Source organism: Leuresthes tenuis, unplaced genomic scaffold, assembly GCF_036924035.1.
Source record: "Leuresthes tenuis unplaced genomic scaffold, fLeuTen1.0.hap1 SCAF_2, whole genome shotgun sequence".
Lineage (NCBI taxonomy): Eukaryota > Metazoa > Chordata > Actinopteri > Atheriniformes > Atherinopsidae > Leuresthes > Leuresthes tenuis.
In genome coordinates, this window is record NW_027325356.1 from 6,159,122 (window position 1) to 6,184,820 (window position 25,699).

A 25,699-nucleotide genomic window follows, 5' to 3' on the forward strand; every position below is an offset into this window, starting at 1 on the left:
ATTGATAAACTAAATATGTCTTAATTAAGAAAGCTGGGATTCATGGAAGAGTAATACAGACTCAGAAAAGCTTTAATCTGGTATCATAATAGCATTGCTGCACCCTGAAAAGTCTTAAGCTTGAATTCATTCAAAAATAATTTTTTAATGAAAACGGACATTTTTTTCCATGCAGACTTTCTTTTAAGCTTTACTATCATAAATGTATTATTTATATATCGATGCAAATTGAATATGTTATGAGCAATTTTCTTTTCCATTACTGCAGATTTATGTAACACTGCTTTTTCAATGTTATGAGATGGCATTGGAGAGGCTGTTTCATTAACTATACTTTATTTAGGGCCCATTGATAGATCTCGCCTTTTGCCTGATGGCTGGGATACGATCCAGTCCCCAGTGACCCTGAATAGTATTAGATTAGATTAGATTAGATTAGATTAGATTAGATTAGAGTATTAGTTTTAAAAAGGGATAGATGGATGGTCCACTCCAAATTTAGCTGGAGCAGCATGGAAAATACCCATTTCAGTGGATCATCCAAATTCCTCTTTTTTGCCTTTGGTGGTGCATCGCCCTTATGGACAAACCACCTCTGCTTGAAATGCAAAAAAGAGCTTCTATTACCAAATAAAATTAAGCTGATGGGACAACTTTCAATATCATGAGTTCATACTGTCTGCAATAAAGTAAAAGTGAAAGTATAGTACAAATCATTGCTTTTTTTGCATTTTCCATATCATCCCAGCCTTTTCTGTTTTGAGGCTGTACATCTAAAGTGTGCATATTAGTAACTGTATTATTATCTGCTCTGCATGCTAGCATGAAAGCTGCTCTCTACTGGCGTGTGAGCACAATCATTACTACCAAACATTAAAAAGTTACCAAACATTATCCAAAAAGCATTTTCTTGAAAAAAATTAAATGTCAATTGTCTTTGTAAATGAAACATGCTGTTGAAAGATGTTGTGGATGCTGCTGAGTAAATTTCTTGATCATGAGCCACAAATTTCCTTGTATCAGCACTCAAGGGTATACATTGGTTTCATTTGGTGCAGTACAGCAATCAAGTTTGAGTTTCAATTTCTCATTTGCACTTGTGAGCTGTTTCTTTTTTTCTACCTCATAGTGGATAGAACATGGCAGGAGTATAATTGAGTAAAAAAAAGTATCTACGGCTGTTTATTTATCAGCTGCGTGGGTGAGACTTATTAAACAAATATGTGTTCAGAAGTGCAGCAATCTCATAATCATCTGTGTTGTTTGCTGTAAGTCTGACCGAGCAACTGCCGCGTGACCTTGCCTCACCTTCCCATTAAAAATCAGTGACACTCAGTGAAGAGGCTGAACCAACTCCCACTCACTTTTACAGCTTCAGTGTGTAGAAGAGTGCAAAAAACATACATATTGCTATTCATTCAGCTTGGGAACCCTTGAGAGGCTCAGAGTTCATTGTAAAAGGATTAGCGTGCCTCCTCTGTACACGTTTTGTAACAAAATGTTTAAAGCAGGTAATGGGTCAGTTCAGTGAAAACATTTTAGATTTCTGAGTGAAATAAATTTCTCTTGGGTTTATTATTCATAATTCACAGACTTCACTTTAAACCACACAGCAGAATATGGCACGTTTTTACAGTTGTGCTTATTGAATTCATTCTGTATTAATGAAAGCTCAGTTTATGTGATAATTTTTAATAGTTATATTTGTTTAGAAATGTGAAGAGGTGCCAGAAAATGTGCCAGCTGTAAATGCTTGTAAAAACAATTCAGCCTCCTGGTTTACAACCACAGTCATGAGCAGGTCATTAATTATTCAGTCTGTCGTAGCTGAGGGTTCAAATTCTGGAAAGTTTAAAGGCCTCATTTCACTCATATTTCAGTCCTATGAGGATTGTTTTCATTGCACCATGTCCCAAGATACTTTAAGTGTACTTCATTACTTATTTATTTCAACCTGGTGGATATTCTGTCAAACACAGTTTGCAGAAGGTGCAGCTCTGTCTAGGTGCAAACATGTTAAAGATCTAATCTGAAGCAATAGGTTCACAGCAGAAATTATTTAAAAAAAAGAATACTTGTAGTTCTCTTTACATTTTAATGATCACTGAGATCACTGAGTGTGACGTGCTTACCATGTACAGTACCCTCAGACTGTCTGTCCAATCATCCATTTCTGCTGCTAATCCAGGAAAATCTTCAGATGGGTTTCAGAATAGTCTTCTTAATCTAAAATCAAAATGATTTCATCCATCTGAAGTGAATTATTTCATGACATGATTCATGACACGATTTTCAAAAATGCGCTCTGCCTGGACAAATAAAGGTCCCACGCGCTAAAATTTTCTTGGACCAGATTTAGCTTTGATTACAGCATGCTCTCAACCTTGGAATCACTTCAATAAACTTATACAATGTCACCACATATAATTCTGCACCCCTGCAGAAACTTCTTAATGGGGTTAAGGTTTGGACTCCATGTTGGCCGATCCATGCATGAATATTATGTATTAAGCTCCCCGAACCACTCTTTCACAGTTTGAGCCTGATTAATCCTGGCATCGTCATCTTTGATTACACCCATTCCATCAGTGAAGAAAATTTCTATCGATGGAAAATGCCGGTCGTTCAATAAATTCGAGTCGTCAGATGACCTCATATGTTGGGTACATGAGGTTGTTGAACATGCACCGGAGCAACCCTAGATCATTTGCTTAGTAAAATCCAGGTTGTAACTATGTTTGGGTCTTTTATGGATGGTCTCCTCCTATTGAAATTGATAATAACCCTTTTTTGATAGTTTCATAAAATACTGTAGACCTGGTCATGTTAATGACTATGTACATGGAAAAGAAAGACTGAGAATGTTATGTCACAAACTGCCATGAAATAGTTGGTATTTTATTATAGTTAAACAAACTGCAAAATAAAGTCTTTTAAAGGCTCTCATGGAGTCAGTGAAATAACTTGTCCATCTTACCTTACACATTGTGATTCATCCATCCATTTCCTATACCCACTTAATCCAGTTTAAGGTTGCAGGTGGTGGGCTGGAGCCTATCCCAGCTGCCATTGCCAGTCCACACAGAGACAAACGAGACACAATCATACAGGGTTCATTTAGAGCAATTAACCTAATGTGCATGTTTTTGGACGGTAGGAGGAAGCCAGAGTACCCAGAGAGAACCCCCACAAATGGGAAGAACATGCTAACTCCACAGCTGGGAATCAAACCAGGAACCATCTTGCTGTGAGGCGAGAGTGCTAACCACCACACCGCTGTGCAGCTCACATTGTGATTCAGATGGAACAAAAAAATCCCCAGAAACATTGGTGTTTATGAAAATAGTTGATTTCCAAAATGTTGCAAGTGAGCATGGTCATTAAAAGACATGAAAGATTTAAAGTTGCTTTTATTAAGAGTTATTTTGTTGATATATTGATACACTCTCTAGTAGAACTAATTTAACTAATTTGGGAATCGTAGTCACTAGGTCAGGAGTGTGGCCTTCTGTTGGTTTCCAGTAGATTGATGTTTTACTAAAACTGCCGCAGTTGATTGACATAAGTGCAAAACAATGCTCCCCGATGGAGAGAAAGTGGCGGAGCCATTAGCCAGACCTATGAATGATGAATGTTATGGGTGTCTCTTCTGTTTGCTACTCTCTCAGCCGTGAAGACAGGATGTATGTGGGAGGGATTGATGATAGAGATGACACATGTCACAAGCTCTATGTGAGTCTGAAGGGCTGCTGCTGGTCTGAGCTGTAGGTTTTATCTGCATTCATGTTTTATAGAAAAGAAGTTGCACAAGTTATGCTCATCGTGTAAGTGCTGTAAAAAAAAAACTAAAAAAAGTTTTTTTGCTTAAGGTAACTGACTGAGAAGTCATCTGTGACCCCTAAGAAGCATCTCTGTTCATATCCAGTGGCATAACTGAAGATTGTGTAAACAGAGGAAAATAGTTTTTTGAAGCTCAAAACATTTGGATTTTGTTTAAATTTGTATAAATTCAGTATGATGCTATATTTTGTTTGCAGTTACATGTTTCTAACAGCTTCTTTGTTTGGGAACTGAAGGCGCTGAGGCTTCCATAATTTGGTTAACTTGCCCTTTTCACCATTATTGGGCATATACTGGATCAATACGCATGGGAAGAATGTTAATTTGGTCACACTGATTCATCTGAATTGAGCAACTTTGAAACCCCTTACAGGGCTGCATGGTAATGTGATGTTTAGCTGTGTCACATCACAGCAACTGAGCTCCTGGTACAAATCCCATCCTGTCTGTGTGAAGCTTGTGCATCATCGTGCATGTGTGGGTTCTTTCACGTAACTCTGGGTTCTCTCCCACAGTCTAAAAACATGCATGTTACGTTAGCTGGTGATTCTAAATTGACCCTAGGAGTAAGTGCATGATTGTTTGTCTCACTGTTGTCCCGCGATGGACTAGTGACATGTATAGGGTGTACCCCGCCTCTCGCCCAATGGCAGCTGGGATAGGCTTCAGCCCCTCCATGACACTAAATTGGATTAAGTGGGTTTAGAAACTGGATGTATGGAATTAACCCATTTCATAAATGCAATGCTTTTAATCATTAATCTGGTGGCAATTGAACATATCAGTGTTTCTTGTGAAGCATAACATTTTGGAACTGCAGTCTGACAAGGTTAACAAATACTTTCAACACCTTTCGACACGGCACAGATGTGAACTGTGGGAGTCACATAATGGAAAGACGCACAGCGTCTGTGGGTTAATCTGACATATGACCTGCTGTTCAGAGGAGTCCAACAGATTGTGTTATTAAATAAATAAAATAAAAGCACTTTCCTCCCCTGTGATTATACCTACAGTAATTAGCTGCAGCACTGAGTCATTTTTACTCGTCGTCTGAGGCCAAATGAGTAAGAGAGGTCTCTGAGCTGTAGCTGGAGTTTTTGCTATATCTGAATATATATCAATATTACAAGTGTTCCCACCCACTGCTGTTCTGTTTAACACAATGATCTGTGTTTTTGGCTTGATTTCAGTTCTTATTGAAAGGATATCAGGGATTTAGAGTTCTGTGAGGTGTTACAGCTATTCCTTAGATTAACAGCTGTAATTGTGTAGAGATGAAGCATCGCATTTTCCGAAGGTTGATAACAACTACGCTGTTACTTTTGTTCAATTAAATCCTCACTAGTACAAAACTGTTCAATAACCTTAAACATCTAGTATATTTCAGGTACTTCCACCCATTGTTGCTGTTGTTCACACAACCACTGCACGCTTGCCACATTAATGTAAATTGTTATGGCAATTTGGTCAGTGAGAAAACTGCAACTCCATTGAGATCATTACGTTATATTGCACTTTACTGTTGTCAGTCTTATGCAAGTCTCATGAACTGTGGCACTTTTCGGGTACATTTGATGAAAGGTGATCCACATTACGATTGCGTGAATGATAGAACACTGCTTTAATGTGTGAAAAGGGCTTTAGATTTTTGTTCATACCCTTTGGCAAACCTTTTTTTTATTAATTTTTTTTAATAAAAAGAATCTGCTGCATTAGCTTTAGAGTAATTTGATCCCTCTCTGCTTCTGTCTACTTCAAGCACAAAGAGTGAGACTTCAGCATTACATAACGATGAAAATACAGGCATGATCCAAATTTTGTGACAGCTACATTAACCAAGTAGATGTGGTGCCTGACAGCTTCACCACAGTCTGTTCAGTGAGTGACAGAGGGAGCAAAGAGCAGCACGACATCTGAAAAAAAATCTGAATGAGAAAGATAAAAGAATAGGGCTGATGTAATACCAGTAAGTTCAAGTGTAGATAAAAATTACATGGCAAAGTACTCACCCAAGCAATTAAAGAATTAGCTGACAAAGGTTTTCTTTTCAGCTTAAACTGAGCTACTGGGGGTCAGCCAAACGACATCAAAGGAAATGTTCAGGAAAATCTTTACCTTAAAGTGTAAATCATTAAAAAAATTAAAATGAACTGAAAAACCTTTTAGACTATTAAGGTTTATGTTGGACTTATTTGTCATTGTGAAAATTATGACAGTAAGAACTAATAACAGGAGTAAAGCGATGTAACTGGTGGTTACATTGTACCGACAGTCATTTGTGGTTTTGTGTGTTTTACTTTGTTCGAATGCAATCATCCCTTCACCCTTAATATATTGTTGTAGAAGAGAGTGATTATTAGTCTGTAATTTATTAGATGTGATGGATATAAAGGCATTACAGAGCTTTTACAGAGTTTTACTGCTGCTTTTGACCTTGAGGGAGACATAAATGCATGTTTGTTCATGCAGAGAAAGATAGAAGACGACCAGCACCACTAAGTGATTTTGGCTTTCACTTGAGCTGTGTGGATCAACAAAGAACAATAAAACATGATGCATCTTTTATAAGTTTTACCCCAGATGAAATACTTATTTAGGACTTAATGCATATTGCATCAATTTGGACAGATGCCTTTTCCTGTGGTTTCAGCTGTTTTGTGTAAGCACGCAGGTCAATCCTTTATAGTTTCATAGATCACCATTGTGATCACATGAAGCCAGGCATCTGAAACATTCATGATCCTTGGCTAGCAAGTCTATGTGTGAGTAAGGAAGACAATGGATTAAAGAAAGGTCTAAAAGATTAAAACAAAACAGCCAAAGAGTGTTCTTCTTTACCATTCATCATGCCTCAACAGAACGTAAATGCTACAGGAGAAAACAACAAGGATGACATTTCTGAGACCTGCCATGGAAACTGAAAGTAAGTGAATGACGTGGGCAACTGTGGCAAAATCTGCTGCTCTCTAGGCTTCAAGGATAGCTCTAACTGCTTCCTTGCCTTCTGTTTATCTGCGCCCTCATTTTTATTTGTTTCTACTTTTTTTCCCCATTTGCTGTCCTCTCATTCAGTTTAATCTAATTCAGTTTAATTCTCACACCTCATCCTCTCAGCCCGCTCTGCTCACACACTTATCTTATGCAGCACTCCTGTGCCTTCTCCTCTCACCCACCTACTCCCAGATCTGTGTTTAGTAAGTTCTCTTAAATCTTTCTGCAGATGTAGGTGCTCTGGCTTCTGTTGTTTGTCTTTGGCTTGTGTGCATTGTTTTGATCTCATTATTCTCCTGTCTCACTGCTAAGCTGCTTCAGAAATACAGATGCAAACAAAAAACCTTTCCAGGGATTAAGGTTGTAGTCTCACGGCCTTATTTGAAGCTCATAATTACATGCTACAGTCAGGGAGACAGAAACCTTTTAACTTGTCTGTTAGATAAAGCTTTAAACAAATTAATGAATTAAGTTTTTATTGTACTTTGTACCAACTTTTCTGAAAATGTAAATACAAAACCCAAGGATACCCAAGTTTAACTAAATGCATTAGACAACGCAATTTATGGTTAGATTTGGACACTAAAACGACTTGGTTCGCTTTTGGAAAAGATTCTTGTCACATCTTAAATTTCACACTCTATAATGTTTCAAAATTGGATGCTAAAGGCTACATCTTTCATTGAAAGTGAGTCCACGGTCCTGGCATAACAACAGTGTACAACACCATCATCAGAGAGAACAGGCTGAACAAGCCGCTGCGACATTTTTGCACAATAGAAATATAGATAAACAAATATACTACTGATGAGGTTAAATATTGTGCAAAGATTTATTTTTGATTAACTTAACATCTCATCTTAAACCAAAAATCTGAACATGACAGATAACATTCGGACAACATTTTCAACATCGAGTCAGTGACATTTAGCCAGCCAGGTTATTAGAATAATTAAAAACGTAATGATAACATGTCATCCAGTTTCTGGAGAGCAATCAATTTTCTACGAGCATTAAAGTAAATTTCCGCCTGCCTGATGGGCAAATCAAATGGCTTTTTACTGACTGTGAATGGAGCATTTTGGGAAAATATCACATTGTGATGGAAGATGAAGACGCCTTCAAAGGAAATATCTTCCTCAAGTCTTTATATGTTCAGGCTGGCCACTTTTCTTATTAGTTTTATCCTTTCAGCAACCTCAGTTCAAGCTGTAAACTGACCACATTCACATCAGTGATGGCACACTCAAACACTTTGTTTCCTCCTTCAGCCTGCTTGATTTGAGTGGATAACATCGCTGGCAAATAAGAGCCTCTCTGTGTGAGGACTAAAGGAGGATCATTAGGATGGATCATGTAATCAAAACCAACAAACATCCTCATATTTTTGGCTTTTTCCTTATGAGTTTAAAATGGAATTATTGCAACAGCATCATACATCTGTGTTCTGTGAAACAAAAGCATAGTACAGTCCCTCTGATGAAGCGTGGAGAACTGCAGCTCTTCCACATATTTGGATTGTACATTTCAAAATGTATTTTGCTTTTGTTTGGTTTTGTAGCTAGAAAAGATCTCCTCTTTTGGACATCATGATGCCACTCTTGGTTTATGTGGTTCTTTTTTTAGTACTTATGTTAGATTTTGTGAATGCATGTATTTATTTCTAGGCAATATTTTATTCTGCATGAATAAAGTTGATAGTGTGTTGAAGCGTGGATTGATCTTTGGATTGATAAGACTTTATTGTCTGTATAAGACAATGAATCCATTGTCATAAACACAGAAAGAAAAGCTTAACTATCATTACACCATCAGGAACTCTGCAACAATCACTTCAGATGAAAGGTCAGTTATGCAAGTGAGACGGTTGTAGATGTTTTTTAGAGCCTTTAAGAAAAAAATGCTGACAGTCAATTTCTTGTGATCATCTGAAACAATTTTACTTTACTTTGTTTTTATTGTTGCAAAAGCTCTTTTGTCAGCTCTTTTTTTTTTAGTTCATGCCCAAAATGAATTTCTAACTGTACCCAAATACATTTAATAGTCTACACATAATCAAGATAAGCAACTCATAGAAATTAATCATACTTTTTCTTTGAGTGGCAAAAAACTCTTAAAACTGTTTTTTAAAACTTTTGTTATATACACAGCATCTAGATGAGATTTTTAAATAGAATTACATCTTTTATTTGCAAAACATATGTATCTTCGGAATCATTTTTACATTAAACTATTTGTATGGCCAGATAAAGTACGGTGTGCCAAAGTCTTGAATGTGTCTTTTGTCTTGACAGGTTAATGAGTCACAGAGAACATTAACTTTGTAACAGCTGCTGATTTCAAAGGGGACGGTTATCTGTGTACTTATTTATTCCTCCCATAGAAATGGGAGTAACAAAAGTTATCACATCTGCTCAGAACATATTGGGGACTAGCCTGTTTTGTCGTTGCTCGACCCACCAAGTGCCTTGAATAAGTTGCAAACGGGCAAAATATGGAGTTTTTTTATCAGATCTGATCTATAACTGAATTTTAACTTATTTACAGATTTGATAGAGAATCATGAGCAAGTGAAGATGTCACATTTCTTTGAAACACTTCTGCCTCTAATACTTTTGCTGTCTTTTTGTTAAATTGTCAGTAAGTAAACATGAGTCCACTTTGGTAAATGGGTCCAGATTTCGGCTATTCTTTGCGACTGGAGACGAAGTCATCTCTTCATTCGGTGCCAATTATGCAATTCCGCTCAATGGATTTCCCAGTTGCTATAGCACCTCAGTCAGCACAAGCATGGGAGGAATGTGCATGTAGAGTAATGTGAAAGGCAAACTGCAGTGCATAATTCAGACTGCCCAAGGCATGCAAGACACACTGAAATGGCCTTTTATTTTTAAAATGAGGCATTCAGTTAATATTGTCCCTATCCTTACACCGGCCACTTTATCAGGAACACCTGTACAATTGCTCGTCAATTGCTAATCGGCCAATCACATGGCAGCAACTCAATGCATTTAGACATGTAGAGGTGTCAAGACAATTTGCTAAAGTTCAAATCAAGCATCAGAATGGGGGCGAAAGAGGATTTAAGTGACTTTGAACGGGGCACTGTTGTTGGTGCCAGACGGACTGGTCTGAGTATGTCAGAAACTGCTGATCTACTGGGATTTTCACGCACAACCATTGTACTCGTCTTCTGATGGCTACTTCCAGTAGGATCATGCACCATGTCACAAAGCTCATGTCATCTCAAACTGGTTCACTGTACTCCAATGGCCTCCACAGTCACCAGATCTCAATCCAATAGGGCACCTTTGGGATATGGTGGAACGGGAGATCGGCATCATAGATGTGCAGCCGACAAATCTGCAGCAACTGCGTGATGCTATCATGTCAATATGGAGCAAAATCTCTGAGGAATGTTTCCAACACCTTGTTGAAAGTATGCCACACAGAATTAAGGCAGTTCTGAAGGCTAAGGGGTGTCCAACCTTTTACTAACAAGGTGTACCTAACAAAGTGGCCGGTGAGTGTACAAGTTTGTTATAAATGTTTTTAACATTTCAGTAAAACAGAAAAATTCTCATGAATTTGTTTGTATTTCCATCGGTAAGAATAATGAATGTTGTTATTCTTTTCTTTTTCATGTCACATTGGTTGCTTGGACTTTCAGAGGTCTTGCAGACGTGTTTCACTTTGTCATCTGGTGACAGTATGAAATGAAGGTGGTCCTTGAGGACAGGAAGATGTGGTTTTATTTATTCATTTTATTTGTTAATTTAAGCTCAAAGCTTAAATGTGGCGGGATGTAGCTTGACACATTTACTGATTCTAATTAGGAACTGTTGGTGCTGGAAAGTTGTAATCATAGGATGTAATGGAAATTTGCTGCTCTGCTCCAACAAATTTTTTTGTGTGCATCATGTATTTGAAGCTTGTTTTCTTTTTTCTTTTTGTTTTTCTCTGTTTGTTCTTAGGAAAGCCATGTAATTCTGCTTACTATCAGTAGGAATAGGGCTATATACATTTTTGTACCCCTGTTAACTACAAAGGAAGCCTCTCGAGTACCCATTATGTTAGAAGATACTGGAGGCTAGAGTTTGAAGGGGAGTTTGTTTGAATCTACATCTCTGCTGTTAACGTCACAATATTTCCTCATTTTGAACCTGATACCTCTATTTACTTTGACCATACTGTCATTAGTTTTCTTTCTATAACATTAATCAGGCAATGTGAGACTCCAGACTTTTTTTTTCCTCCAGTAGCACTGTTGCTGCCTAGTTGTAAATTTCAGGAGCCCGAGTGCAAAACTTAGAAGGCTCTATGTTCAATTGAAAATGCCAACTAACACCTGAGGGCTTCTGAAAAACAATTTATATTTTCTAAATGAAATACTTATGAGTAGCTACCAGTCAGAGCGCTCTCAGTTTGGAGAGTAATAAGCTTTCCTGATGGGCAAGCTGAATCTAAAATCTACACAAAATGGGTCTTAGAAGTTTACCTCTTTTTGGGATATATATTGTGGGATATTCACACCACGCTACTTTGGGATCAAACAGTTGTTTACACATCCTCCAGCTCAGAATAGCCTTATAGCAACACGGTCCATGGTGCATTCCCAAGCAGTTTGTTTCAACATGCCCAGAAACCTGGTTTTGTATTCAGCAAATTATATATATTTTTTGTAAAAATCATTATTATACAACATTATGACAAACCCTAACTGTGATAAGCATTTAGAATCTTCTATTTATAATCTATGTAACTGCAATATTTCTGCATTTCATGTAGAAAACCCCCATCCCCAAAAACGTGTAACATAGTTTAGACGTTAACTAGCTTAAAAAAAACTTTAAATAACACTGAAGAATTTGGCTATTTTTTGTTATTTGACTCCCCCTACAGTTGTGAGATGTAACAGCAGAGTCATAAAAATAAATCTGCATGTGAACCTTGCACACGCACAGCAAAACGCATGAATGTATTGTCATTTTGAAGATGGCACAAATATGCCATCAAAAGCCCAGAAAAATGTCAAGTGAGGGGCTGGACACCAAAGTTATTAATTGTAGTATCTCAACCTCTGGGTGCTCCAGGGCAGTTTCAGGTCCGGTAATGTTCATTTACAAAGGTTGGTGTACTACAAAACAGAAGCGTGTCAGAAGCATATAGTTTTAAGGTTCACAAACTTCTCTAGAGTTGCTTAAATTGAAATTGGGTCTATCATGAAAGTGAAACTTGTACAGAAAGTAACTTTATGTTTGGAGTTTGTCCCAATAAATTGCACCCATGGCCAGTCTTTGTAATCTCGATCCCCAGGATGTCTCCCCAGTGTTATAAATTCATGGGTAATTGGAAAAAGTGAATTACAAACCACAATAAAGTGGCAAAAAGTAGGCCCCTGTCTCAGGAGTCTGTGCTCACATACAGTAATACATGGGATGCCATCATTTAATCCGTGTTCACTGTTTACATAACAATGGTTTGAATAAATATAGTATTGTCCTGAGGCTGTACTGTAAGTGGCCCTCTAGCATGTAATTCTTTAATGTATTTGTCCGTGTTACATACTTTAAATCAAATCTATCCTGTTCTGCGTGATCTGATTGTTTCAGTATAGTGTCTTATATTTTCAGCCTAATTCAGTTCTTGGACGACTATCGTGACATGTTTATTAGCTCCTTGTGGTTTTCTTCTACTTTTTCCAGTTTTGGAGTTTCATACTGGAGGAGAAGGATAGGGATCCCTATTTCTTGATTTGCAGGATGCTGTGAAAGATGAGGAAAGGTTTTAATGTGCAAGGGATTGATAAGCAAGAGTCATGGCTTTGAAAGTAGCAGCATGCATTAAATGCAGTTAGCAGGGGGCTGATGTTGGGTGTTTCATCTGGACACAATGAAACTAGTCTAAATGAGGTTGCAGGCTGAGGATATAGGGGTGGGGGTTGGGGAGACCTCCTATGATTAATACTTGTCTGGTTGGTCATTGCTCGGCAGGGAAGAGCTTTAAAGAGAAAGACACATTTCCCGGCCGCTGGGAGGTGTTTAATCCTCAGAGATGTTGCATCAAAGCCAGAAAAACCTTTCCATTAAGGTACAAAACACGTTCACAGAATGCAGAGACCTGACCTGGTTAAAAAAAGACCTGAGAGACAGCAGGATTAGTCAGCAGGTGGAGAGACAGGGACCTGACTCCAAAAGATGTTCCTTTTCTTTCTCTTTTCAGTTAATTTGCACAGAATGCTGGTAAATGAACACAATGAGTTATCTATTTAAAAAAAAAACAAGAATAATAATTAAAGAGCTTCCTGTTATGATTTGTTTCCATATCGGAATGAAAGAAAAGTCAGAGTCTTGAACTCATGGAGAATTGTCATCCAGCTCTAACACTCCTGAACTTTTTACCATTTCAATTTGCTTTACTTGTTTTCTATTTTAGGACATATTTGCAGCAAATTTGCATTCAGCTAATAAGGAAAGTGATATAATGATATAAATGTTTTTCGTATGAGTTAGATTCATTTGGCTGGCTGTTTTGTTCTTTTACTACTTTTTAAGTTGAATAAACCTGGTGATAGACAGTTTCCATGTCAAGAGTTCAGTAACATGGAGCAAGCAAGCAACTTGTGAGACTTTTAGGCCTCGTTCACATTTGCTACTATCATGATCCGATCACAAGTCAACACCACAAATATAAATTGAGAACGCACTCAGAGCTAATCGCTCTGACTACATTCAGAGGTGTTTTAGGACACAGTCAGAACATACAGCTGACCACCTGCACAACCAACGTCCACTGCATGAACAGTGAAATATAATCTTAAAATCAAATTTATTTTAAAGGAGGTATCAGCGATCTGTGGGAGTGTATTGATATGTACTGTATATATTATTTATTATAGTGCTAAAAGTTGAACTGAACTGAACCCTTGCCAGTGATTGATTGATAGGTGAGTTACCTTTAATAGTTGAATTTAGATAAACTGTTGTATCTGTTACATAACTGAGCTTATTAAAATGTTTGTATATATTTTTACAATAAATGTGACTCAAATGCACCTGAAACCTGTTAATATCTGAATAATGACATAGTTAGGATCACTGAACATATTTGTAGTTTTACAGAAGCATCAGTAGACCTGCTGATGTCAGCTGAATGTGTGATGTTTATTTGAATACTGAGTGGCCAACTTTCCATTAAAAGTGGTCAGTCAGGACACATTTTTACACCAGGCGTGAACATTGGAACAAAAAGTTGTCCATCTTTGAAAGGTTCACCCAGGACAAATGTTAGTGCAATATGTGAAAAGGACACCTAATGAGCTATCTAAGAATAACAACATATAAAATCGGCATGGAGGCATGGGATGTAATAAAATCATAACTAAAGAAATAGAGATTTTTGTGTGATAATCGCTCTGTAGTTGTAGCCTGAAAAAACTCTTTTCTTTTACTCAGAGACACAAAGGAAAGGAATGTGTCTCTGAGGAGTTTCACATATATCCTCTGATGCTTCGTCCTTATTACCTCCTCTCTATTACTTCCCATCGCCAGAGGCTTAAGCGGTCTTCCTCCAGGTTTTTGTTGTACAATACTCAAGAGTGAAGTGTTTATAGCTGCGCAGACCTCTGTATTCTCATAATATCTGACCTGGAGCTTTTGAACATGTTACAATTCACAGAAAAGGATTTGTAGTTGTTACCCTTCCAAGCCAGAAGGTAAAGGGCTTTAACTCAGGAACTGTCCTGTCTTTTTTTATTTTCTCTGCAGTTCTGCTGCAGTTATGTACTCACCAACACACATGTAAACAGGAGACGCCTCAGTTCTGTTTATATGAACGCTCTGTTGCTTCACACTTTTCCTCTCCTAGCTCCCTAAAATCAACCCTTTTCATCGTCTGCTGTGTTCCACACCTCACACACACAGGAAACACAATAATAAACACACACTTTGTCTTCTATGTGAGTAGCATGACATTAGCCTCTGCAGCAGAAGCTGGAGCACATTTGAAAGCCTCCTCCCCCGTCCTGCCTCCCTCTCGCTACTCCTCCGCCTCTCACTAGCTATATGAGATATTTATAAGCATTTTGATAGTTTTCTTCCATTCTCTATCATCTGATGTGAATGCTGTCATGTCACATTACTCCATAAACCATGCTGCTGCTCTCCTGCTATTCACCGAAGGCACCAGCATACCGTCACGTTTCTGTTTAGACCCTCATAGGGTCTGTTCTGAATTATTAATTATATTCATGTCGTTAACCAGCTCGTGAAGCCTCCCAGGCACAGGACCCCTAGCTTGACATGTAAAAAGAAACAACACGGCACTGATTGGATTCCCAGCATATAGAGCTCAAAGCCTCTGCTTTGCTGCAAGGAAAGTTGATTAATTAGTTGAAAAAAATTAAATAAAGAGCGCAGTGTTTCGTGTTGCTCTTTTTCATACATTGAGTCAAAAGAAAACTGCGGTCCCAACATTTTCACACCAGCATCTTAATTCATTCTCTTGAAGTTTTTTTGGGGGGAACAAAATCCCTGATAACTGGACACATTCTGCCTTAAAAACTAATAAATCTAAGTACATGTTGACGGCCATTGTTACTACGGTAGAAGTACAGCAGAGCTGCCACAAGATGTAGCATCCATGCTTACAATGGAGCACAGCTGTATCCATAGCAACCCGTGTAGCTCCAGCATCCAAATTTACATCATTGCAGTTTCCTGTTATCAGACAGAATTGTAAACTCGTTGTTCTGTGTTTCCAGCTGCAGTGTGACATTGCTTCAACTGAAATTGGTTTCTGTGGAGAAGAGTGTTTGTTTTTCCCCTAAAATTAAAAAAAATTATCCCTGCAAACCTTTGTCTCCTGTATGCATAGCTGTGCATCCAGGAGAAAAGCAGTGCAAAGTGAAAATGTCTGAGCATGGGCCCACATTTGTTGTTAAGTAGCCATGCCTCAGATATGCTGGAAGAATAACAAGTACTAATGAACGCAGCTTGACAACACCTGACCATTGCGTTAGTCCCACCCATGCTGCTGGTTGGCTTATCGTTTGATCTCCGACACAGAGCATGCTCTGAATTTATAAAAAAATTTTAAAAAGTATATTCAACCAAGAAACTTCTGTGAAATGTTGCGGTGGCAGATGAACGAGTCCATTCAGTAGAGGGAGGTGGATTGATCCAAAAGAACAGAAATATAAAGTTTTCTTCTTTAAAAACAAACTTGTTGCAAAGACTATGGGACAGAAAAAAATATTGAAGGATGGCTAATAGTAACAGGAACCAGTCATTAATGAATCAATTTGTTTATTTATTTGGTAGTTTAGTTCATATTTGTTTTCCTTGTTCATGCACAGTTTGGTCATCCGATGTAAAAGGTTATTTCTTGACTGACCCAATAAAAGAGTAAATTTAGTCGTGAAAAATGATGATGACAATAATAGTTTTTATTAAGTTATTTACTAATGTGAACGCGTGAGTGTCCATCCCTGCACCCACTAAGCTTGTTCTTGAGTCTTTCAGACGCTCACACACATATGCACACCGCTGGTTCAGATGGAAAATGGGTTTTGCCAGTGACAATAAGAGATGAATGGAGAAGTGCTCGGAGTAAATGAGGTGATTTCCATGATGAAATAGAGCAATAAAAAGGCAGAGGAGAGACCGCTTTTCCTGTCCCCTTCTTTCTCTCTGCTTGTTCTCTGCTTTGTTGATCGCACATTTATCTTGACATCACAGCGATGGAGAACACACACTCGCAAACACGCACATGCAGCAGATGAGGTGGAAAACAGCCGCTGAACTGAAATCATCCAGAGAAAAGAAGCCTGAAGTTCTCTGCTGAAATCGGGCTGATATTGTATCCTGCCCACGGGTGACCTTGAAGTGATGAGGGTGATGTCACTCTAGAGTTTAGAGCAGTGTGTCGGTGGGAATGGCTAAGAGACGACTATGAGTTGGAATTAGGATTTGCTTTGTGGACAAAGGCAGGTACAAGGGCAAAATCAGGTGTACTAACGTATATAGGACTGTAAGTGGTTTAATCAGTGTTTCCAACATTTTTGCTTCTCCAACATATCGTGATTACCTTAAGCAGATAATGCTAAAATGCTGGTGTAGATATTTATAATCCTTGGATGACAAATTACAGCGGGGATAGGCTCCTGCCCCCTCCTGACCCTGAACAGGATGAGGCCGATATAGAAAATGGAAAAATTTTAAAGATTTTTAGATACTCTTTCACGAAACTCATACCAAATTGCAGAGGACATCTACAGATGATAATCATAGACCTAAAGCGGAAAGAACTTTACCCAAATGTTTTGTGCTGACTCCTGCCCTTTTCTGATGAGCCGTGTCGGAACAAAATGCTCATACCTGTACCCGGACCATATTAATCTATAAATCTTGTCAGCAGAGATTAGATGTAAAGGCAAGGAGGACTTGCTTTAAAATATAATAGCTTGGAGCTGGATGCGAAACATTGTGGGGTCAATTCCTCCTATTTAAAAAGCATCAACATGATTCACTACATTTGCAATTTTTAACCACTAGCCTTTATGGTGACATTCGCAAGACTCACTAATTCTTATGTTATTTACATGTTAAGCTTCAAAAGTACACATTTTAGTCCAATCAGATGTCAGGGGTGTCCAGCTCCACCCTCCTGTCCATATATGGTCATTTCTGGCCAAGATAAATGATGTCCAAATGCTGAGCTCAAAGCTTCAAAACAGCAGTTTCCAAACCAATCGTGATGTTTGCATCTACTCTACTACAGTCTATGCTTGTATACGAGTTATAGTTTTTTCAAATGTATGTATTGTTGTAGAATTTACTGATCTTAAATTATGGACCTTTTCACTTAAACATGTCATTGAATGCTTAAGTCATTAATACGTTTAATCTTCTAACAGGACAATGATTTTGATTTCAAATTTGATGCATATTCACTGGTGTCTAGCTTGTCAAATATAAGAGTTTCAGCTTTATATTTCAGTCATTTTTCAGAAAAATTAAAAACTCGCTGAAACTTTTGTTGTTGTAGAATCTCCATATTGAGTTTGATCAACTGGAAGTTTCTTCCTTCGCCATTTATGCAGACTTTAGAATGCTGATTGTTCCATTAAATCACTTTCCATCTACAGGATGAATCCACTAAATTAACTTGTTCCTTGACCAGATTTGTAACATGGATTTGAGGTAATAACATCAAACTAATTTGGGTTAAATCCCCTATTAACAAAGTTTGTAGAATGACAATATCCACATCATGTTTTGTGTGTGTTCTGTCCAGATTTTTTGTTTCTTGTTACTCCTGGAAATTAGAGTTCTCTGCTGGGCTTTGGATTTTTAGCAATTCTCACAGTAGGTTTGTTTGAGCCCGAATCAATCTTAGATTGTCCTTCAGAGCTTCAAGAGTTCCTTTCAATTACACTCATTTCACAGCCTACTCCACTCTTTTGTCTGTAAAGCAGCTGTTTGCCTCTGTTGCCAAGAGACCAGTTTGGCATCCGGATTGATGTGGGAGAACAATGTAAGACCCGATGGCTCTACGTCATTAGAAGTGATGGTAGCACACCCACTTTTTAGACTAAAAACACAACTGAATGCCACTTGGGCTACCCTGTCAGGAAAAACACATTTTTTGCAGTATTTAACCTTAAATGTATCACCTTTGTCTTGGAAATATGGCAGAAATACCTGTCATGATTTCTGTTTCTGACAGCATACAGATCGTGCTGCAGTTCAGAGAGAATTGATCTCAAATCACCTCATTTAAATGGAAATTCCTGTGTGAAAACATCCACACTGTAATTTTACTGTATATTACAGACCTGAAAAAGTATTATCAATATTGAGTCATTCTTAGAGTTAAATGTGTGTTTGTCACTTGAAAGTCTAATCCGTAAATGAATCCTTGAAGAAGAGTTTGAAATGAAAGGATGGTATTTATTATGTGACGAAATAGATTGCTTAGGGGTAAGCTGGAGACTTTAGTCTTTTGCCTTGAAAAGTATTTTTTCTGACGAAAAACTCTGTCTGGGGAGCATTTTTTTAGGAGCATTGGATTTGTTTTTGGTGAGACAACTATCTGCAGGTTATTTCCCCAAAATAGATAATTTGAATTAATGGTTAACAGCATAATCAAGGGATTTTCATCCCTTTAGTTGTGCGCATCCTCTTCAGATTACAATGAAGATAGAATAAGATACAAATAGAAAATGGCTTCAGTTTTCAGATCACACGGAAGCGTTGATACCAAAAAAAAATCTTAATTCTGTAAAAACATTTACAAACATCTGACGTTTTTTTTTTTTATCAAATAAAGCAAATACGTATCAAAGCCAGTTTTAAGGCATGAAGATAACTTAATTCCTTTTTAATATCTTTAAAGTGTGTCTTGTTTTGTATGACTGAGGCACTCCCTTGTATTCTACTATTCCTTTATGATTTGTGTCTCTTGTCTTTACATGGAGTTAAACATGGCTGGCCAAGGGGTGATATCAGGACTCTCTATTACTCACAGTGACATTTAGGGCAAAATAGTTCGAATTGTCGGTGAAAGGATTTTAAATCTTATAGGTAATCCAATAGTTATTAGATTGTAAATACTATAGGATGGCACTGTGGTTAATCTCTGCATTTTGTTGAGTAAAACCTACCTCTGCCAGACACCTGAGGGCTAACACTCTCCCTTCCTCCCTCTGTCCACACAATGACAAAACTTCTTCCACTAATAGTGAAAGAGAGTTGTCACCTCTTGTCATTAATCTCTGTCTGCTCCTCGAGCTCTGTGCCCTTGTAGAAAGGTCTGACAAATGTGAATGCACACACTCATTTAAGTGTGCACTGTAGGTAAAGTCCTACAGTATACAACTGGTGGGACATGAAAAAAATATGAGCATGAATTGGCTGACTCAACTGAATGCACCCAAGTCGTGTCTCCCATCCCTACCCAGAGACAACATCTCCCATTGTGGGTGGCAAGAGTTCACTGTGGTAGCTGAGCATGAAGGACGGGAAAGGTCTGAAACAACTGAAAGAGCAGAGTTTACAGCCGGGTTGTCAGGGAAACGAGAGCTGCAGAGCAAAAGCAGGGGCAATTCTTAATTTAGCAGTTCTCAATGTATTAAAGAGGTACTGTAACGAAAGTACTCTAAAGTGATGTGAAATAGAAAGTACACCCTCTTTCAATGCTATGGTTTTTCAGATAAAAACATAAAAAATCATCTGCTCCTCACAACGTTTTAAAATTAGGTAAATACAACTTCAGATTAACTACAATACCTGTTAATCACACATACATATTACATCACACCATTGTTAATTTAACAGAAACAAAGCCAAAATACATCAAAAGTGTGTAAAAACAATAAATAAAAAATAATTCCAGCCTTCATGCTTCACAGCAATTAAGAGGATAAGTTGCAACCAAGTGCTGCTGTTCAAATGCACTGATTAATTGATCAAAGTCAGTCATAGCACCTGCATAAAAGCACAGGTTTGGTCATTTTGCTGGTCTGGAGCATTCAGGTGTGTGTTAACACAATGCCAAGGAGGAAAGACGTCAGCATTGATCCTAGAGAAGCAATTGTTGCTGCCCATCTATCTGGAAAGGGTTATAAAAACATTTCCAAACTACTGTATCAATATCAGATCATCATTCTACAAAGGGAAAGATTATTCACAAGTGGAAAACATTCAAGACAGTTGCCCATCTTCACGGAAAGTTCACTCCAAGGTCGGACTGTTCGATGTTCAGAGACACTGTAAAAAACCCAAGAGCTACATCACAGACTCTACTCTACTGTTAAAGTTCATGACAGCACAATTAGAAAATGACTGAACAAGTATGGCTTGTTTGGAAGGGCTGCAGGAGAAAGCCTCTTCTCTCTAAAAATAACATGACAGCACAGCTTAGGTTTGCAAAACTGTATCTGAACAAACCAGAAGACTTCTAGAACAATGTGCTTTGGACAGACCAGACCAAAGTGGAGATGTTTTGTCATAATGCACAGCAGCACGTTTGGAGAAAAGCAAACACAGCATATCAGGACAAACACCTCATATCAAGTGTCAAGCACGATGGTGGAGAGCTGATGATTTGGGCTTGTTCTGCAGCCATGATGTTCTGTTGCAATGGTCCAGTCAAAGTCCAGACCTCAACCTGACTGAAATGCTGTGGTGGGCCCTTAAGAGAGCTGTGCATGAACCAATGCTGCAAACCTCAATGAGCTGAAGCAACATTGGAAAGAAGAGTGGGCCAAAATTCCCCGATAGCGTATTCCAGCGTATCGATCAGGGTTGTTCAAGAACATTCCTTCAAAATACCTTAAAATGTCACTGATAGTTGCCCTTCATTTAATGCAAAAGTTTCTGAACTGTTGGACAGTTTGAATGACACGTCTCAATGTCACCTGTCAGTCGGTGGATTGTGGATTGTGTCTACATCTTTTTCTTGGAATTTGTCCTTGTTGAACAAAGTCTGAAGATACAGTTTTGCAAATGCATTGGCAGAAACATCAGGCTTGCTGTTTCTCTTGCACACGATAAATGATATCTGACTATATACAGGATGTCGCTGCCAATTGAGACCAAATTAATTTCCATACACACATGGAGCTTCTCTCTGTGCTACCATCTCTGGCATTTAATTGCACTTGATATTTAAGCGCTCGAACAGATCACATTACAAGTTGCTCTTCCTCCTATTTGTGCTGGCGGCATATTCCATTATATGCTCCTCATTTCCCCAGCTGTCCTTCAGATTGTGTTGAATGTCACCTGCTCTGGGCCCTGTATCAATTATAAGTTTTGAGGCAGCTACAGTGAATCAGGAGCTGATAGCATCAGTGAAGACTGGGCAGGGAAGGAGGGGAAACAGTGCAGTTACAGAGTTATGGTCGGTAGAATGACACAGTTAGATGAGTGGGAGCAGACTGTAGCCACCTCGGGATAAATTAGATATGGTACAGGAGATTTAGAGGGCAACATTGATGAGTGTACAGGGTTGTTACTCTTCCACTGAAATAAAGTTGCAGTTTTTTTTAAATTGATTTCCATCTGTCTAATAATGATTCTTATTTCAGTAACCCAGTGGCTGCCTGCATTCTGTCTTAGCTGACATCACCACCACAGACCATTTTGTCCAACTGTTTCCAGAGTGCAGATGCTTTCATTTTATTTTCGGTACAATTAAAGAAAAAGCTGCTGTGCTGGAACCATCAGTGCCACATTAAATACACCATACATGCCTGTTTTATGTTATCAGTGCTGAGATGAGGAGGCAGAGATGATTTTTGAAAACACATCTGACATGTTGCTGCAAAGAAACAACAATTTCACAACCAGTGTTTGAAATGGAATCATACATTTTGTGAAAGGAATCGAATGGTACTGTCGCATATCAAGCTGAAGTTGTTGAATCAGAGGAGTGACCAGAGCACTCGTGTTTAAAATGTTGTATCACACACGTACATTCGGCTCAGTGACCACCCACACTGCTGGCTCAGAGGTATATAAGCTTTGATCCCTGATGTTGCCAAACTACTTTACAAAAACAAAGGGAGGTGCAACAAAGGCACAACTTTCCTTCCAATAGGCATTTTGAAAAGGGTTAATGTCATGTGGATAACCTTCTCTCTGGTAGACTGCAGTGGATACAACATAAGGCAAAAGGCTGAAGTATAACTTTGAAATCACTGAGCTATAATCAAGAAAAAACAACAAATATTTATGGTTCAATAGTTTATTCAGATTCCCCGGCTTTACAGACCTGATTATGCATCTTTTGCTGTATAGTTTGTGGAAGTGGGTTGTCTGGCAGCTGGCAGAGCAGATGACAAACATGGATGTTACCAGAAACAGATGTGCTGCCTCCTTAATATCTGATGCATCGCCAAAGTTACATGTCAGAATCTTGTTTTTAAAGAAAGAAGTAGATTGATCACTGGAGCTTCTAATATTTGTTGCCAAAATCAAAGCCAACCCAGAAAGAGAAAAGAAAATTTTAGGAGGAATATCTTTTTGGAGACCATGTTCCAGGTTTGTGTGTAAGATGCATTTCTGCACATAATGAAGAAAATCCTCTCAGAGCAGCTCATCCTGGTTAAAGGAATAGTTTTCAGGGATTAGGATTACGATAAAATCTTGGATTAAGTTGGGATGAAGGTTGAAAGATAACGCTCATATTTTATCCATGATCTTGCAAACCAAAAATAAAGATAATTCCTTCACCACATTATTCCCTGTAAATGTTCTGCCCAGTAAGCAGCAATTTAGTGATTTGCTGGTCAGAGGATTGTAGATGTCTGGGTCAACACTGAGAAAAAAGTTTTAAGACATCTAGGTTAAACGTTTGGAACCGTTTCAACTGCAACTATGACTCTTTTTAGACCTCAGTCTACTGTGGTTTAAACAGCAAATAATACAACTTTGGGATACTTAATGTAGCGGGTGGGCAAAGTAGTGTAGACTGAAGTAAACCAACAACTAAAGAGACAAACAGAAACCAATGACACAATAAAAAAAATACTCATCAAAATAGCATCAGTAGGGAATTAATTTTTTTGCTCATTGGGTTCCTCTACAGTTGTGGGATGTAACCCCCCTTGTAACACCCCCTTGTTAAAAAACTTGTTAACCGAGCCCTGCACATGTACAGCCACACAAATTGTTGTCATACTCAAAAAACACATCCACAAGCGACCAAATGTTTCTGAAGACAATGTAGTGTAATGTTACAGAATCTAACAAAAACAAGACAGAATATTTTTATAAATTATGATGTAAGTGAGGGCTGCACAGTGGTGCAGTGGTTAGAATCGTTGCCTCACAGGAAGAAGGTTCCTAGTTTGAACCCAGCTGGGGCCTTTCTGTGTGGAGTTTCTACATTCTCCCCGTGTATGGGTGGGTTCTCTCTGGATACTCTGGTTTCTTCCCACCATGCATGCAAAAACATGCATGTTTGGTTAACTGGTGATTCTAAATGGTCCCCAGTGAACCCCACCTTTCCCCCATTGGCAGCTGGGATAGGCTCCAGCCACCCTGAATTGGATGAACTGGGTACAGATGGATAATGTAAGTGATGAACATGCTCATAGAAAGACGAAACAAAAGAGAAAATGTTATTACAGTGTCTGTAATAAAGATTACATTCACAATAAGGTTATAATTTTCATTTTCTGATGAATAGAATAACACAGATGATCAAACTGCTGTTGTAATGTTGTTTTTCTATTAGTCATTTTACAGAGCACTAAAAAGAATGTCTGAAGTATATGAACAATGTTTCATTAGTTTTTATTATAAGACATAACCACAGCTTCAGCCTCCTCTGATTCACAGCCCACATGAAGCAGAGGACGAAATGATCATGACTATTGTGTTCTCTCTCATCATTTAAAACCCATATATGAGCAACTTCACAGAACAAGAGAGTAAATTAGTTATTATTGATAGCAACAATTAAGCTAACACCCACACACAGTGAGCAGATTTTGACTTGAAGTTTCACTCCTCCAACTTTTCTATTTAACTTTTCTCCTCTCAAGCTGCTTTAAGTGCAGCCACTTTGAGAAATTCCATTTAAAGTTTTGTGTTAGTTTATAGTTAGGGTTAAAATCAGTATTTTGAGGCTATGTGTCATATGTAGTTGGAGAATGTTTTCTTCAACACATGTTCTTCTGGCCTGACACACATGGGGTGTTTGGAACACGAGAGCCACTCTGCTGCCGTTCATCTGGAGAATTCGACCTGTCCTCCTCTTCCTCTGTCCTCCAGCTGCTCTCTGCTGTCAGGTGGAACCAGAGGGGCTGGCCTTAATTATGGGGAAGAGGGTGACTGTGACACTGATGCAGGACATGGCAATAGTCTCCAAGGCTGGGGCCGAACAGGGCATGCCTCACTCCCTGTTGCCTCATCCTGACACAACAAGAGCTGTGGCACACCATCTGCTGCTGATGCCCTCCCAACGGTCCTGAGTACAGGGACAAATAATTCAGTGTATGTGTGTGTGAGAGTGAAGCACTCTCCAGCCTTCTCCTTTGTCACTCTAACGTGACTTTGCTGTGTCCCCACTGGGCTCCATGAGAATCTAACAGTGTCTGGGCCCAGGTGATGACACTTAAAGACATCACCATCTCTCAAACATAAAAGAAAAAAAAGAAAAAATAGCTGTGACCTATAGATATATCTATATCTATATATAATAATCTTTATCTTTTCAGCAGCTGTGCAGGCATCTCTCAGGCATGAAGTGGAAATCTTTTGGTCTCATGTAATTTGTTCAAAATGATGTGACATAATGGACCTGGACTGTGTGAAGAGAATATCGTCCCGTTTCTTGGAGTGAACATCACAGAGAAGCTCACCTGGTCTGCCAGTACCACAGCAGTGGTTATGCAGCAGTGACTGCACTTCCTCCGGGTGTTGAAGAAAACAAAGTCGGTCTGCTATGAAGAGCATCCTGACGTATTGCACAACAGTTTGGCACCCAGGATGCACAGTGACAGACGAGAGAACTCTACAGAGGATCATCGCCACAATCAAAAAAAAATGTGGGTGCAGAGTTTTGTGTCACCTCCAGCTCCTGCTGCTTCTCCATAGGCCAAAACATCCGAAGGTACCATGCCCACCCTGCTCATCACCTGTTAGACCTGCTGCCCTCAGGCAGGTGATACAGATTCATCAAATCCTGCACCACAACATTCAAAAACACTTTCTTCTTTCTTCTGGGCCATGAGAACATGAAAGACATTTAAACATTTACGGCTTAATTATAACAATATTAAATGCTATTCTAATTTTATATTCAGAGCACTGTGCAAACAGGGGAGGCCACTGTATTCACAGGTCTTCACTGA

At 38.6% G+C, this 25,699-nt stretch overlaps 1 protein-coding gene across 1 annotated transcript in view; it reads left to right on the plus strand.

Annotated features, from left to right (window-relative positions):
* Positions 1 to 25,699, plus strand: part of LOC140301508 (protein kinase C-binding protein NELL1-like) — a 250,729-nt gene that overhangs the window by 129,386 nt on the left and 95,644 nt on the right. The window lies entirely within an intron of this gene.